The sequence below is a fragment of the Pseudorca crassidens genome, chromosome 8 (genome assembly GCF_039906515.1).
Source record: "Pseudorca crassidens isolate mPseCra1 chromosome 8, mPseCra1.hap1, whole genome shotgun sequence".
Taxonomy (NCBI): Eukaryota; Metazoa; Chordata; class Mammalia; order Artiodactyla; family Delphinidae; genus Pseudorca; species Pseudorca crassidens.
Window position 1 is genome coordinate 32,904,855 of NC_090303.1, and position 14,945 is coordinate 32,919,799.

The 14,945-nt window shown below is 43.8% G+C and overlaps 1 long non-coding RNA gene across 4 annotated transcripts in view; it reads left to right on the forward strand.

The window, feature by feature from the left end:
* The window catches only part of LOC137228971 (uncharacterized), a 274,669-nt gene that overhangs the window by 194,096 nt on the left and 65,628 nt on the right, over window positions 1-14,945 (forward strand). Inside the window, exon 5 of one of the 4 annotated variants that reach the window (XR_010945470.1) lies at window positions 9,060-9,167. The exons of the other annotated variants lie outside the window; for them this stretch is intronic. This is a non-coding gene — a long non-coding RNA (uncharacterized lncRNA). Of the gene's footprint in view, window positions 1-9,059; window positions 9,168-14,945 lie in introns of those variants that run through there. 4 annotated transcript variants of the gene reach the window in all.

Here is a 14,945-nt window from a genome sequence, read left to right on the forward strand (position 1 = left end):
AGGAACATGTTGTTTTTATTTTCCCCCCAAAGAGAGATGGTGCAAAGTGGAGCATGCTGCGGGAAATGTGAGCATCCCAGACAGCGCTGTGAGTGGGTGGGGGAAGGGCAGCTGAACACTGGAGCGGAACTGCCCAGAGAGCACGCTCAGCGGCTGGAAGGAATGCGCCCCGTGGAAGCTGAGCTGAGCCTCTTTAGAGCTGTGCCTTAGCCGAGTGCTACAAGGTGATACCCAGGATGAGAGGGAAGCAATTCCTCAAGGTCTAGGGTTGCCTAAAAAATCTAGCCCTGCTAGCTTCTTTGGTCATGGAGCTAAAACAGCCAGGAGAATGACCACAATTTTCAGTTCCCCCTGGAAAGTTTGACCTCCTGTGTCACCTCAGTTTATTGCCTCCCAGCCCCAAACACACCCTTCAACATGCTCTGTGATAAACATGGGATTTCTTTAAGTATTCCTCCTTTAAAGTGAGCAATAAGTAAAATTATATATTTTTAATAATACACACACACACATATATATAGTAAAAAAACAATTAAAAAAATAAGTGCCCTTATAGCCTAAAGCTTGCTCAGTAGAGGACGCTGGAGGGCCTCTACAGGAGGAAGAGGCTCTCCTGTGGCTTCTGGGGTGGGCCAGGGCCTGGTGGTGGATGAGGTCACCTGATAGAACCTGTGCCAGCCTCAGGCCCAGAATGTGGTCCCTCTGTAACTTTGCAGCCTTGGCCTGGAGATCACTCTTCTGCTGCTGTCTCTCATGAGAACCAGAGTCCCCCACTGAACCCGCCAGCGCTGGGACACCCACTCCATGACCCAGCCACCAGTTCTGATGGTCAGTTCCCCCAGTCTACACCCCAGAGAGTGGCCTGTTATTTGTCCGGCAACTCAGACCAGCTCCGCAGCAAGCTTCCCTGCTATGTGGTGGGCTGCACCCCCCTTCTCCAACCAGTGAACCCCTTCCAAGTTTGTCCTTCCTGGGTACTCCCCCTCAGCCCTAGGGCGCCATATGGAGTTTCCTTATATCTTCCGGTCTTTTTTCATAGTAATAATTCTTTATATTAAACTCCCTGTTTAACCCACTGTGTGTGTTTTTTTTTTAATTAAATTTATTTATTTAATTTATTTTTGGCTGTGTTGGGTCTTCGATGCTGCGCGCAGGCTTTCTCTAGTTGCAGCGAGCAGGGGCTGCTACTCCTTGCGGTGCGCGAGCTTCTCATTGTGGTGGTTTCTGTTGTTGCAGAGCACAGGCTCTAGGTGCACGGGCTTCAGTAGTTGTGGCACGTGGGCTCAGCAGTTGTGGCTCGTGGTCTCTAGAGCTCAGGCTCAGAGGTTGTTCAGCTCAGACTCAACAGGCTTAGTTGCTCAGTGGCATGTGGGATCTTCCTGGACCAGGGCTCGAACCCGTGTTCCCTGCATTGGCAGGCAGATTGTCAACCACTGCGCCACCAGGGAAGCCCCCACTGTGTGGTGTTTATCATCTGATTAGACCTAAACTGCTACACTTGCCACAGGACTGCCTACCTGAATCAAATTATGATATTGTGGTAGAAAATCTGGGTGCTAAAACAAAATTTTGTATTTTTTAAAACTTATTTCGCCTTTTTATTTTATTTTTGGCTTTGAAGGTAGTTTTAGGAACAAATTTTCATCAATCTAATCTCAATTCATGTTGTATAAGATGTTAATTATTAGCAAGGAGAAGCTTCAGTGGTTGTAAATACGATGTTTCCAGAATATTAGCTTATTACACCCTACCTTAAAACTTCTTTGCCTACCCATCCCCTACTGGATAAAATAAAAACTCAGCACAGCTTCTAATGCCCTCCATAACTCAGCCCTTTCCTCCCTTTTTGTTTTATGTCCTGCCGTTACAGCTGTGCACTTTATAGTCTACAAAAATTAAAGTCCTACATTCCCCTCTGCTATGTTTTTCTTCTGGCCTCCATGCCTTTGCCTATTTGGTGTATACTTTTACTGAAATACACTTCCCTCCATCCCGACTACATCCTACCAAGGGGTGTGTTGGGAAATGTTTAACAACCATCTCTCCAGGGGGAAAAAGCTTGGTTTGTAGGGCTTGCTGATTTCTGAGGTGTGAATACTCAATGCCACTGCTGACTTCAAGTTACCAATCTGGTCACTAAATGCAGAACTGGGAAAGAATGTATGTAATTGGCTTTTGCAAGCCAGTGTGAGTGGCTTTAGTCCACCCTCGACTCTACCTATCTGCTCAAGTACCAACTCTTCCAGGAAGCCTTCCCTGATTACAGCCTGCTGGCTGCTCTCATGACATACTGTGCATTTCTCTATCATTTCCATTTAATACACTGACTTATACTTTTCTACATCTGTTTCTTTCCCAGACTCAGCTCCATGAAGACAGGGATCACATTTTTTCCTCTAAGTTTTTGGCACCTAGCACAGTGCCTGACATACAGTTGTTACCTGATCCATGTTCATGGAATGAATAAGTATAGCTCTGCCTTGCCAAATTGAGGGATTTTTTTCTCCTTCAACTGGTTCATGTTGTGTACTGTTCTTAGCAGTGAGCCGTATCCAAACAACCTAGTGGAATGGCTCATCTGGGCTTGTTAGAAATGAGCGGTGAAGGCTGGCTGGGTGAGAATTTGGTCAGGATGGGAAATGGCTGGACAGCTGGTTTCTCCAGCTGGCTCTTGGTGCACAGAACACCCAGATTTCAGTGTAGAGCAACACCACTAATTACAGTGCCTGCTAACCTCATGGACTTTCTTTTTCTGATACTGTGTCATTATACAGGCAGGCGGGACCTCGCCGTTGACTTTGCACTCTCTAAACCTCAGATTTACAAAACTTGCCCATCGGTTTGCTTCTACTCTGTACTTGACCTAAGCCCTCCCACCAACTGCCAGTTGCACTCACATGGGAACTGTGTTACTAATGTAAGCTGGCATCAGCAAGATATATATAAAGAAAGCTCAGATTCAGAAATAGCTAGTACTTCCTTTGCATCTTGCCAATAGTGTATATCATAGAATCATAGGCTTTCAGAGTTGAGGCTAACTCACTGGTGAAGACACTTACCCCAGGATCCAGTTCCCTAATCTGCAGGCTTATGCCTGGGGCACACCGCCCATTGTAAGGCATCCACTCTCCTTACTGTGGCGTTCAGGGCCCTCCATGCTCTGGCCTCAACCTTGTAATTGCTAAAATGACTTTACCACAGGGTGTGGCACCCTCAGGGTACACAAGGGATGCAGTTGGTTCATTGTAGCAATTGTAGCTAAAAGAGATATCATTGGCTAATTGCGCTTTTTACTTAGGACGTTCACCTTTTCTGCTTCCTAGGTCGCCTTATGTTTTCTACCCCAAGTTCAAAGTCAGAACTCTCTTGTATTGCTTTTCTCTCCACGGTGAACAAAAGTGAAGTCCTCAATACTGAAGGCCTAAGTCTACCTCTCAGATCTAGGTTAAAACTACTCACTTTACAGCACTCAGAGCTCTAATTGGTGGATCCTCCAGATTCTTTCCTGGGAACTTATATAAATCAGCCTTTTCTTAACACAGACTTCAGGGTCAAGTTTGGACAGAAGCCCTCCAGCCTCACTTTGCTCTGGAGCGGGTGTTCTCAACCTTCACCATATATCAGAATCACCTGGGGTACTTGTTAAAAAAAAAAAAAAAACCCACAGATGCCTGCTCCACCTGCATTCCAAATCTACTGCTCTTCGGTGCGGCCGGGGACTGGTATGATTTAAGTCTCCTCCGGCAGGGAGCTGGGGTCTGCTAAGGGGTTCCCGTCTCTTCCAGCCATCCCTCTGGCATTGCATCTTCTGATCCCTTACGATTCCTTTTTGGTCTAAATGAGACTCTGTTTCCTGCTCTCTTATCAGTTCGCATCTCCAGAAGATTGGTCTGGAGCTTCCAATTTCCCATTTTTTATGCCTCGGGGAATCAGACCTTTCGTCTAGGTTACCATCTTTCCCCTTATTAGCCACCATCAGCCCCAACACCGTTTATAAGTGGACAAAGGTAAACACCCAGTTTGTGCCTCATCCCACATTTGGAATAGATGATTGCTGTGATTCAATCAAGACATTCAAGAAATGTTTCTTGAGTGCAGAGGACACACCAATTCCTGGGCTAGCCCTAGGCTTATACAGATGAATAAGAATGTTTTATTCCTGCTTTCAAGAAACTGAACCTTGGGAAGGAAAACAGATAGCCAAGCACATAAGTATCAGGCCCCATGACTGGGAAGGGCGGGTGCCACTGGAGTCCTTAGAAGTGGCGCTGTCCTGCTGTTGATTTTTAAGCAGGATGTCTCCTTTAGAAATTGAGACAGACAATCTGAATGATCTCAGAAGAGCATTCCGTAATAAATTCAAGCCCTGAATCTTTTCCTCAGCTTTAGAAATGTTTGACTTCAACAATTAACGTGGCAGAGGGAAAGGAGAACATTTATTTTAAGTGGATTAGATTTTTTTATTTTGGGTACTAGAGGTAACTTCATTTCTTTACTGAAATATAGTTGACCTACAGTGTTAATTTCAGGTGTACTACAAATGACTTGACATTTACCTATGTGATGAAATGATCACCACCATAAATCTAGTAACCATCTGTTCCTAAAGTTATCACAGTATTATCGACCATATTCCTTACGGTGTACATTACATGCCTGTGACCTATTAATTATATAACTGGAGGTTTGTACCTCTTAACCACCTTCACCTATTTCACCCAACCCTCCACTACCCTCCCTTCTGGCAACCATCTGTTTGTTCCCTGTATATATGAGTCTCTTTTCATTTTGTTTTGTTTGTTTACATGTTTTTTAGAATCCTAATATAAATGAGATAATGTGGTATTTGTCTTTCTCTGACTGACTTATTTCCCAAAGCATAATACGCTCTAGCTCCATTTATGTTATTGCAAATGGCAAGATTTCTTTTTCTTTTATGGCTGAGTAATATTCCATTTTATATATATCACATCCATTTATTGATGGACGCTTAGGTTGCTTCCATATCTTAGCTACTGTAAACAATACTGCAGTGAACATTGGGGTGCAATTACCTGTTCAAATCAGTGTTTTTGTTTTCTTTGTGTAAGTACTCAGAAGTGAAATTGCTGGATCATATGGTAGTTCTGTTTTTCATTTTTTGAAGAACTTCCATACTGTTTTTCCATAGCAGCTGCACCAAGTTATATTCCCACCAACAGTACACAAGGGTTCCCTTTTCTCCACATCCTTGCCAACACTTGTTATTTGTGTTCTTTTTGATGATAGCCATTCTGACAGGTGCAAGGTGGTATTTCATTGTGGTTTTGATTTGCATTTCCCTGATGATTAGTGATGTTCAGTATCTTTTCATGTATCTCTTGGCCATCTGTATGTCTCCTTTGGAAAATGTCTATTTAGATCCTTTGACCATTTTTCGATCAGGTTGTTTGGTTTTTTTGATGTTCAGTTGTATGAGTTCTTTTTTTTTTTTTTTTTTTTTACGGTACGCGGGCCTCTCACTGTTGTGGCCTCTCCTGTGGAAGAGCACAGGCTCAGCGGCCATGGCTCACGGGCCCAGCCGCTCCACGGCATGTGGGATCTTCCTGGGCCGGGGCACGAACCCGTGTCCCCTGCATCAGCAGGTGGACTCTCAACCACTGCGCCACCAGGGAAGCCCCGTATGAGTTCTTTATCTATTTTGGATATTAACTCCTTATTGGATATATTGTTTGCAAATATCTTCTCCCATTCAGTAGGCTGCCTTTTCATTTTGTTGATAGTTTCCTTCACTGTGCAAAAGCCTTTTAGTTTGATGTAGTCCCATTTGCTTATTTTTGCTTTTGTTTCCCTTGCCTAAGGAGACATATTCCAAAAAATATTGCTTTTTGAAATTTCCATTTGTATGGAATACCTTTTTCCATCCTCCCACTTTTAGTCTGTGTGTCTTTAGATCTGAAGTGAGTCTCTTGTAGGCAGCATATAAACAGGTCTTGGGTTTTGTTTTGCTTTTTAATCCATTTAACCATTCTATGTCTTTTGGTTGGAGGATTTAGTTCATTTACATTTAACATCATTATTGGTAGGTATGTAGTTATTACCATTTTGTTAATTGTTTTCTGGTTGCTTTGCAGTTCTTTTTTGCTCCTTTCTTCTTTTGCTCTTTTCCCTTGTGATTTAATGACTATCTTTAGTGTTATGCCTGGATTCCTTTTTCTTTTGTGTGTATCTATTATAGGTTTTTTAGCTTGTTATATATAAACCATGAAGTTTATACAACATATATATGTACGTGTGTGTATGTGTGTGTATGTGTATATGAACGATTGTTTTAAGTTGGTGATCTCTTAAGTTCAAACCCATTCTAACAACCCTGGATTTTTACTCCCCCCCTCTTGTTTAATGTTTTTGACATCATATTTTACATCTTTTTGTTTTGTGTATCCCTTAACTGCTTATCGTGGATATAGATGATTTTTACTATTTTTGGCTTTTAACCTGCCTACTAGCTTTATAAGTGGTTAATCTACTACTTTTACTGTCTGTGTTTACCAATGAGACTTTTCCTTTCACAGTTTTCATATTTCTAGTTGTGGTCTTTTCTTTTTCACTTAGAGAGGTCCCTTTAACATTTCTTGTAAAGCCAGTTTAGTGGTACTGAACTCTTTTAGCATTTGCTTGTCTGTAAAACTCTTTATCTCTCCTTCAAATCTGAATGATAGCCTTGTCCGATAGAATATTCCTGGCTGTAGGTTTTTCCTTCATCACTTCGAATACTTACTGCCACTCCCTGTGTCCTGCAAAGTTAGCTGATGGTCTTACAGGAGTTCCCTGAATGTAACTAGTTGCTTTTCTCTTGCCGCTTTTAATATTGTCTATCTTTAATTTTTGCCATTTTAATTATGATGTGTCTTGGTGTGGATCTCTTTGGGTTCATCTTATCTGGGATTCTCAGTGCTTCCTGGACCTGGATTTCTGTTTCCTTACCCAGGTTAGGGAATTTTTCACCTATTATTACTTCCAATAAGTTCTCTGCTTTTTTCTCTCTCTCTCCTCTGTCTGGGTCCCCTACAATGCAAACGTTAGTAGACTCAGTGTTGTCCCAGAGGTCTCCGGCCATGCAGCCAGCCACGCTGGGACCCAGCTCCACCCACCAGTGCCAGCAGCCACTGAACAAGGCAGGGCCTCATAGCCGACCGGACCAAGGGCCAGCTCCACCTTCCAGTGCACCCACCTTCCAGTCAGCCCCACTAAAATAGAAGGGCCCACACAGCCCACAGAGGGGCACCCCTAGAACATATGGCTCTGCTGACCAGAGGGAGTGTGCTTCTGGGTCCCCTAGGATGTCTCCTACATAAGGCCACTCCTCCAAGATTGGGAAATGTAACCCATCTACCAAATGCATAGAAATAAACACAGAGGATGAGGCAAAATGAGGAGTAATGAGTTTCAAACTAAGGAACAAGACAAAACCTTAGAAAAAGAACCAAATGCGGGACTTCCCTGGTGGTGCAGTGGTTAAGAATCCACCTGCCAATGCAGGGGACATGGGTTCGAGCCCTGGTCCGGGAAGATCCCACATGCCACGGAGCAACTAAGCCCGTGCACCACCACTAGTGAGCCTACACTCTAGGGCCCGCGAGTCACAACTACTGAAGCCTGCACTCCTAGAGCCTGTGCTCTGCAACAAGAGAAACCACCGCAATGAGAAGCATGTGCACTGCAACAGAGAGTAGCCCCCACGTGCTGCAACTAGAGAAAGCCTGCACGCAGCTACGAACACCCAGCGCAGCCAGAAATAAATTAAAAAAAAAAAAAAAAGAACCAAATGCAGTGGAGAGAAGCATCCTACCCAATAAAGAGTTCAAGGTAATGATCATAAAGAAGCTTAATGAACTTGGGAGAAAAACGGATGAACACAGTGAGAAGTTTAACAAAGAGTTTGGAAATATAAAGGAGAGCCAAACAGAGCTGAAGAATATAATAACTGGAATAAAAAAATACACGAGAAGGAATCAACAGGAGTAGTGGATATCACCCAAGATGAACAGAAAAAGGAAAATAGCATTTTAAAAAATGAGCATAGTTTAAGGGACCACTGGGAACTACTCAGCAAGAAAGAGGAGGGAGCTAGCTGTGGATGGATCTCACAGACAGTGTTGAATGGAAGAAGCCAGATGCAAGAGAGTGCATGCTGTAAGATTTCATTTATATGAAGTTCAAGAAGAGATAAAACAAATCTATGGTAATGGAAGTCAGAATAGCAGTTACTTCTATGGGCAGGAGGGAATATTGACTAAGAAATAGCACAGGGATTTTGGGGGGTGGGTTATTAGAAATATCTGTCTTGATCAAAAAGTAGTTACAGAGGTATATATTTACATAAAAATTTATCAATGTGTGCACTTTACTATACGTCTATTATATCTTAATTAAAAAAACAAAAACCAAACTAAAAAGGAGTACAAATATAGGGTCATCAAAAGGGCCGTGGGTGTAGAGCTATGTAGACAGTATCTCCCCTAACTGATTCCTTTGGTTGCATCCACCTCAACAATGCTCAACAAGTGAATGGGGTATTTTCCAGTCATCCCTTGAGGCTGGTGACTGTAAATATGGTCCCAAACTTTTGCAGTGTTCAGGGGTAAAGCTGAGGGACGTGATGAGAAACAAAGTGATTTTCTCGTGTACACAGCCAGTTAGTGGTAGAAATGGGAATACCTCAGCCTTCTATTTCCAACCAGTGCACTTCCTTCCTATCATGTGGCCTTTCAGAGGGTTTCTTTCTAAAGACGTTTGAGATGAGTAACGGGATGTTTTGTAGAATATGGCAGAGAGTTTCAAACAAGTAAAGCAACAGAGAATGAATTTGTAAAAAATCTTGTCACGGTTGGCACTGACACTTTTTTTGATGTCTTCTTGACTACAGTGATAAAGCCTGTAGGGAGTTGGTGAAAAGGAGAACTTAGTGCCAATTTGGGGGCCGTATGTAATCGTTTTACTTCAAAACACAGAGCAGAAATAGGAGAAATCAAAATAGATGATCCCCAGCTCCCTGCCTTTCTCCTCTTCTTGGGCAGGAATCAAAGGAGAAAAAGCTCAACAGTAAAAGCAGTCTCCAAGGACTGGTGTCAGGATGAGCAACTGCCACAAAGACAGATACATAATTCGCCCCTGGGGAATCCTGGTTGTGCTTCCTGCACAGGTGAGAGAACCAGTTTGTTTTGCACACACACAGAAGCAAAATCAAGATTTTGTGAACTTGGGGTAAGGTTCTCAGCCCTGGGCGTCACTGCAAGGTAGCTGTGCATGTAGCTTCTGGTTACTTTCAGTTAAAAACTGCAGGTATACTGAGACCAAAAGTGTTCGCTCAGAATCCAGCAGTAGAGTCTACCCACCTATTGATTTGAGGAGAGGGGAGATTAAAAGTCATTTCCCCATTCCCTGGACTCGTGTAATCCTTTAACTGCAGTTTTCTCTTGACGCTTGTGCCAGTTGTTAATTAATCGCCTTTAAGCCCCAAACCCATTCTTTTTTTCTCCTGCTTTGTCATCCCGCACCTGGACTCAACACCTTGCGTTTCTCTTTTGCCAGCCGGCTCAGTGTTACGCTCTACCCAAAGAGGGCGCTGCACAGCCGAAGGGGAAGAAAGGGACGCTTTTGTTCCACGGGCTGTTTCCTGTGCAGTTGCTAGGAAACCGGGGTGCAGAGGGACCCAGCAAGTGTTCACCGCAGTGGTGATGGCTATCAGGGTCCTGCCACGAGCACTCCAGCACCCTGTTCCTTCTTTACTACAGCAGCCATGCCCTGTTTACAAGGGTGTGCATCTCAGTCTTGTGGGATCCTCCTCTCGATTTCGGATTTCCTCATTTACTTTTCCTTCAGCCTTAGGGATGGTAGCTGCCTTCTGAGTTTCTACCTCTGTTACACCTTACAGTTCTTTCATCCCTTTTAGTTGTTAATCACCTTCTGCCTAGTTAACAATTCTTTATGCTTGATGTCCCACGTTCAAATTATTAATAGGGATTGTCTCTTGACTGGTCCCTAACAGATACACTGGAACGCACCTGACTTGTGCGGTGTTGTTTGTATATGCCCTTTAGCACTCCTTATGGAGCCTCCGTGCTCTTGCCTCCTACAGAATCAGCCTTCCAGCTGGAATATATTACATTGTATATATTTCAGGGAATTAATTTCCAGATCCTAGACTTCCCTGTGTATACTCTTTCCTAATAAGATCAGCCTGAGAACATGGGAAAGGGAGGAGAGATCCCATGGGAAAAGTTCTTCTTTCTCAGCTCACCTTGAACTTTAAAAAGGCATACTTACCTCTCCCAGATTTTACAGTGCATTGTCTAGAGTTGTAATATATTTATGCTGTTTTGATTAATTTTGTTTTAATAATTTTAACAATAACTCAACCCAGAAGAAAAAATTTAACCTATAAAACCTTAAGATTACAGGAAATTTAAAAATTATTGTGATTTATATTATACTCTTGTTACATAGAATAATGCTAGGATGATTAATAAGGGATTTTCAAGCATGAAATACATTATAATAGGGTAAAATTGGGGAACTGGAATGGAAATATGAATTTAAGGAGGGAAAAGAACACTACATTTCCTACTGCTAAAAGGTCATTCATGTATTTGTAAATTTTGGATGATGATAAATATTAAATTGCTGTGGTATCTATAATTCTTTGGATATGTATAAAAGCATGAAACAATTTTTTTGTTCTAAATTGTTGATATTGGACTTCCCTGGTGGTCCAGTGGTTAAGAATCCACCTGCCAACGCAGGGGACATGGGTTTGAGCCCTGGTGGAGGAAGATTCCACATGCCGTGGAGCAACTAAGCCCGTGTGCCACAACTACTGAGCCTGCGCTGTAGAGCCCGCGAGCCTCAACTACTGAGCCCGTGCGCCACAACTACTGAAGCCCGCGCGCCTAGAGCCCGTGCTCCGCAACAAGAGGAGCCACTGCAATGAGCAGCCGGTGCACCACAACGAAGAGTAGCCCCCGCTCGCTGCAACTAGAGAAAGTCTGTGTGCAGCTACGAAGACCCAGCACAGCCAAAAAAAAAAAATTGTCAATCTTGACTACAGGTCAGAATTACATTCTTTATGACTATTTAAGAAAATAGAGAAAGTTTATAATATAAAAGTATAAGAGTATATACATATAAGAATATAAGAGAGAAGAGAAACTTTAGATTTCATCTTTGAAAAGTTCAAGAAGATATGTAGTTTTCCAAAATTGTTTGAAGAGACACATGAGTAAACACAGGTGCCTCACTTATAATAAAACATGCATGCATGAAGACTGGGTGAATGAATAAGGGATCGAATAAGTGAATCAACAATTGAAAGATAGAAATCCCTCCTGGGATAAATAAGAACAACATTCCCTATTTCTCTGCTCAGGTTGTTTCTCAGCTCCTCCTGTTGGGGAAATATGCATATGGAAAACGCAAAAGACCAACATGGCCTTGATATTGGGGGCCAGATCAGGAGCCAGCCCAAGTCTCTCCTTTGTCTTTATTTTAGAATGGCCTATGGCTGAATGAATGATTTATAATGCATTTCCTTAAAGTCCTGTGTCTTGTCTTTATTTTTTCATCTGTGCAATGGATGTAGATATTCCAAATCAGTGACAGTTGGAATATTCATTTTACCTTTTGGAGGGAACTACCTGTGGCTTAGTAGAACAGCACTGTCTTGGAAACAGAAGACTTGGGTTGATGTCCTGGTTTTGCAAGTAACTGGTTGCATGATGCTTCTCAAATGCCTTCATGTCTCTGCACTTCAGTTTCCTCGTGTGTAAAAAGTGGATGGTGATAACCGTGAGCCTTAGATGAGGTGGTGCCTGTATATGTGCCTCACGCATGGCAAGCCATCAGTAATGTCTATTGAAGCTATAAGAAATATTAGTTGGCAGTGAACCTTGACATATGCACCTCTTTCTGCCCTAAGGGCTGCCTGTCAGTCTATCAAGAACTAAATTAGGCCATCTAGGGCTGCACACTGCCGCAGGTCTTCCCTGCTAAAGAAAATATGTGGAACCTTTGATGGTTGCACATGGATGTGCTTCCGCTTTACTCCCACAGCTGTGGTGTGCGTAAGCTTCCTGCTACACAGAACGTATGCTTCAGTCCTTGCCTCGGGGAGACACATCTGCAGTCATTTCATCCTTACAATCTATTGAAGTGGTCACTGTCAAGTATTTCTATGTATTATATAAAATGTAAAACACAGACATTATAGCTTCATGCCGGCACGGTTACTGAATCTGCTCTCTTGGGAGCGTCCAGGACTGGCCGATGTTCCAACAAACTGAATCACAAGCTGACCAGCACGCATATACACACAAAGTGATTTTTTTACAGATCTCTGGTACCAAACTCGTAGTAGTTCACCTGGCGTTTTATCAACAATGGAGGTCACGTGAGACATTAAAATGTTTGTGCCAAGTACCTAATAATAAAACTATAAGATTTTGTCTATTACTGAAAACATTGATGAATAAAAGAACGTGCCTGTGGTTATACAGTCGAATCAGGTAAAGCAGATTTAGAGCTGCTTCTACACTCATACCACCAGCCTTTAAAATTAAGATTGCTCACTGAGGTCTTCATACAGTTACACTAATAAGAGAGATGAACTTTAAAATGAGTTTTTTGATGCTCTCTGGAGCATTAAGCCATATTTCTGTAAAGATTAAGAATCTTATTCCAGACCCCGATTAAACTAAGGGAAATGATTGCAGAGAGACAGAGGAAAATCCAGTTCTTACAGTGTGCCAGCCACTGGCTCGGTGCTTTCCCAGATCTCATCTCACTACTCCTCACAGCATCACTGTGGGTTGGGTGTCCTTCCTTCCATTTCCCAGGTGAAAACACTGAAGTTCAGCGAAGTTAAATTTGGCATGAAGACATGAGTCCTTATCTATCTGAAACAGACCACATTCTTTCCCCTTCATGCCATTAACTCTGACCCTGGCTTAGAAAGGTGGATGCTCAGAAAATAGGAGCTGTGGAGGTGATATTAGCATTTATATTCCCATAGAACCTGAGCAGCAATTCTCAATCTTGACTGCAGGTTAAAATCAGCACTGTTCCAGGGTTTACACTCCTGATTTGTAAGAGAGCCTTTAGAGCAGTATTTCTCAACCTGCAGAATCACCTGGTGGTTTGTTCACACAGATTGCTGGGCCCTGCCTCCAGAGTTTCTGATCCTTTATGTCTGAAGTTGGCCTGAGAATCTGCATTGTTAACAAATTTCCTGGTTTTGCTGCTGGTCGGAGCCCTCACTTTGTGAACTCCTGTCTCAGGGCATTGTTTCTCAAAGTGCAGTCCCCGCCCAGAGTATTTAAGTCAGAATTACTTACGGACTCAAATGCAGATTCTTGGGCCCAGGCCCAGACTCAGCATCCGTCTCAGGGGATGGGCACTAGAGATCTGTCTTTTAACCAAGTGTTCCAGGCAATTCTTCAGCTCACTGAAATGTGAGAACTGTCATCCAGTGGATTTTTAACCTCTCCCTCATCTCATATACAACCTGATTGTTAAATTCCATCTCATTTTGAGTGACAACCTCGAGCAGAACTCCATTTACAACTCGCCATTAGCAGTTGTTGTGACTTGCTTCTGGTTATTTGAAGTACCCATCAGGGATCTCTTAGTCATGCTTTATAAATAAAAACAAAAAAAGAAAATAGTCGCTTATAAAAAAAAACCTCTCAATTGTCAAGTTTCTGCCTCATCAGGGAGAAAGAGGCCTGGCTGATGAGTTGTTTCATGCTATCGCACATAAGTGAAATCGCCGTGGGGCGGGGGGGAGCATCCTTTGAAGAGTCTCCTTTCCTTTCTTCTCCCCTCCTTCCTTATTTTACCCTCAGCTATTCAGCTTCATCAGCCCCAGCGAAAATGAAGCTCGGGCTCTGAGTTTACAGGGGGTGGCCGCTTGGACCTTGGCATTCAGCAGGGAAACTGGGGTACCGCCAGCTTCCTCAGAGCTGGAAAGTGCTCCTCAAAGGTTGAGCAAGCCTGGCCAGCAGCGGATGTGCCCTGAAGAGATGCAGGTGCTTCCCCGACCCTGCCCCTCAGCTGTGCACTCCCGATGGAAGCCAGCCGCCAAGAAGAGTATTTATAGCCACCTTGGCCGGCTGGTTCCTGCCTGGGACCCCAGCGCCACTGGCTGACAAGTCAGGGAAAGATTGGCAGGCTGAGGTGGAGGTGGCCCAGCTGTCCTCCCTGAAGAGTGGCAGAAATTAGTCCACCACCTCTGACATTACAAATACAATGGAATCTCAAATGAGGGAGAAATGAAGGTCATGGGAAAAGATTTCCCATTGTTCTTCCGTGGCTCCAAATTAAGCCGTTTGCCCAAGAAGCCCACCACGGGGAGGCCCCTGGTGCCATCCGCAGAACTGGCTTGAAGGCATTCTTGCTAATAATGAGGGCGAGAAGGTTCGGAAAGGTCCAGGAGGCTCCCTCAGCCCCTGCTCCCAATGCCAACCCTGCCCGGGGTCCTCGCACTGAAACCAGCGTGTCTTTCCAGATCCTTAACGCAAACCTGTCAGCAGAAACAATGGCCCTTTTTTCTTTCGCCTCCTGAGCTTAGGCCTTTGGGTTACAAAAGAAGGCGGATGCAACACAGCTCTCAGTGTGGCTGCCTCACGCCAGGTGGACAGCTCAGTTTGCTCAAGCGACTTGGGGGTTTCGGGGGGCGGGGAGCCACTGCCCCCACTCACGTGGAAGAGGACTAGGGAGCCTGTGAGGTACCGTGTCAGCTCTTAGGCGGCTGCATTCTGTGCACAGCTTCTCAGCGCACAGTGTCTAGGCGAAATCGTTGCATCTCCAGGGGAAAACCAACAGAGCAGCAAGTGTTCCGGAAAGGGTTTCGCTTCCTAACTGGCAGTGTGCCGGAGATCCAAACCTGTGGCTCAGCGCCACCGGTGGAC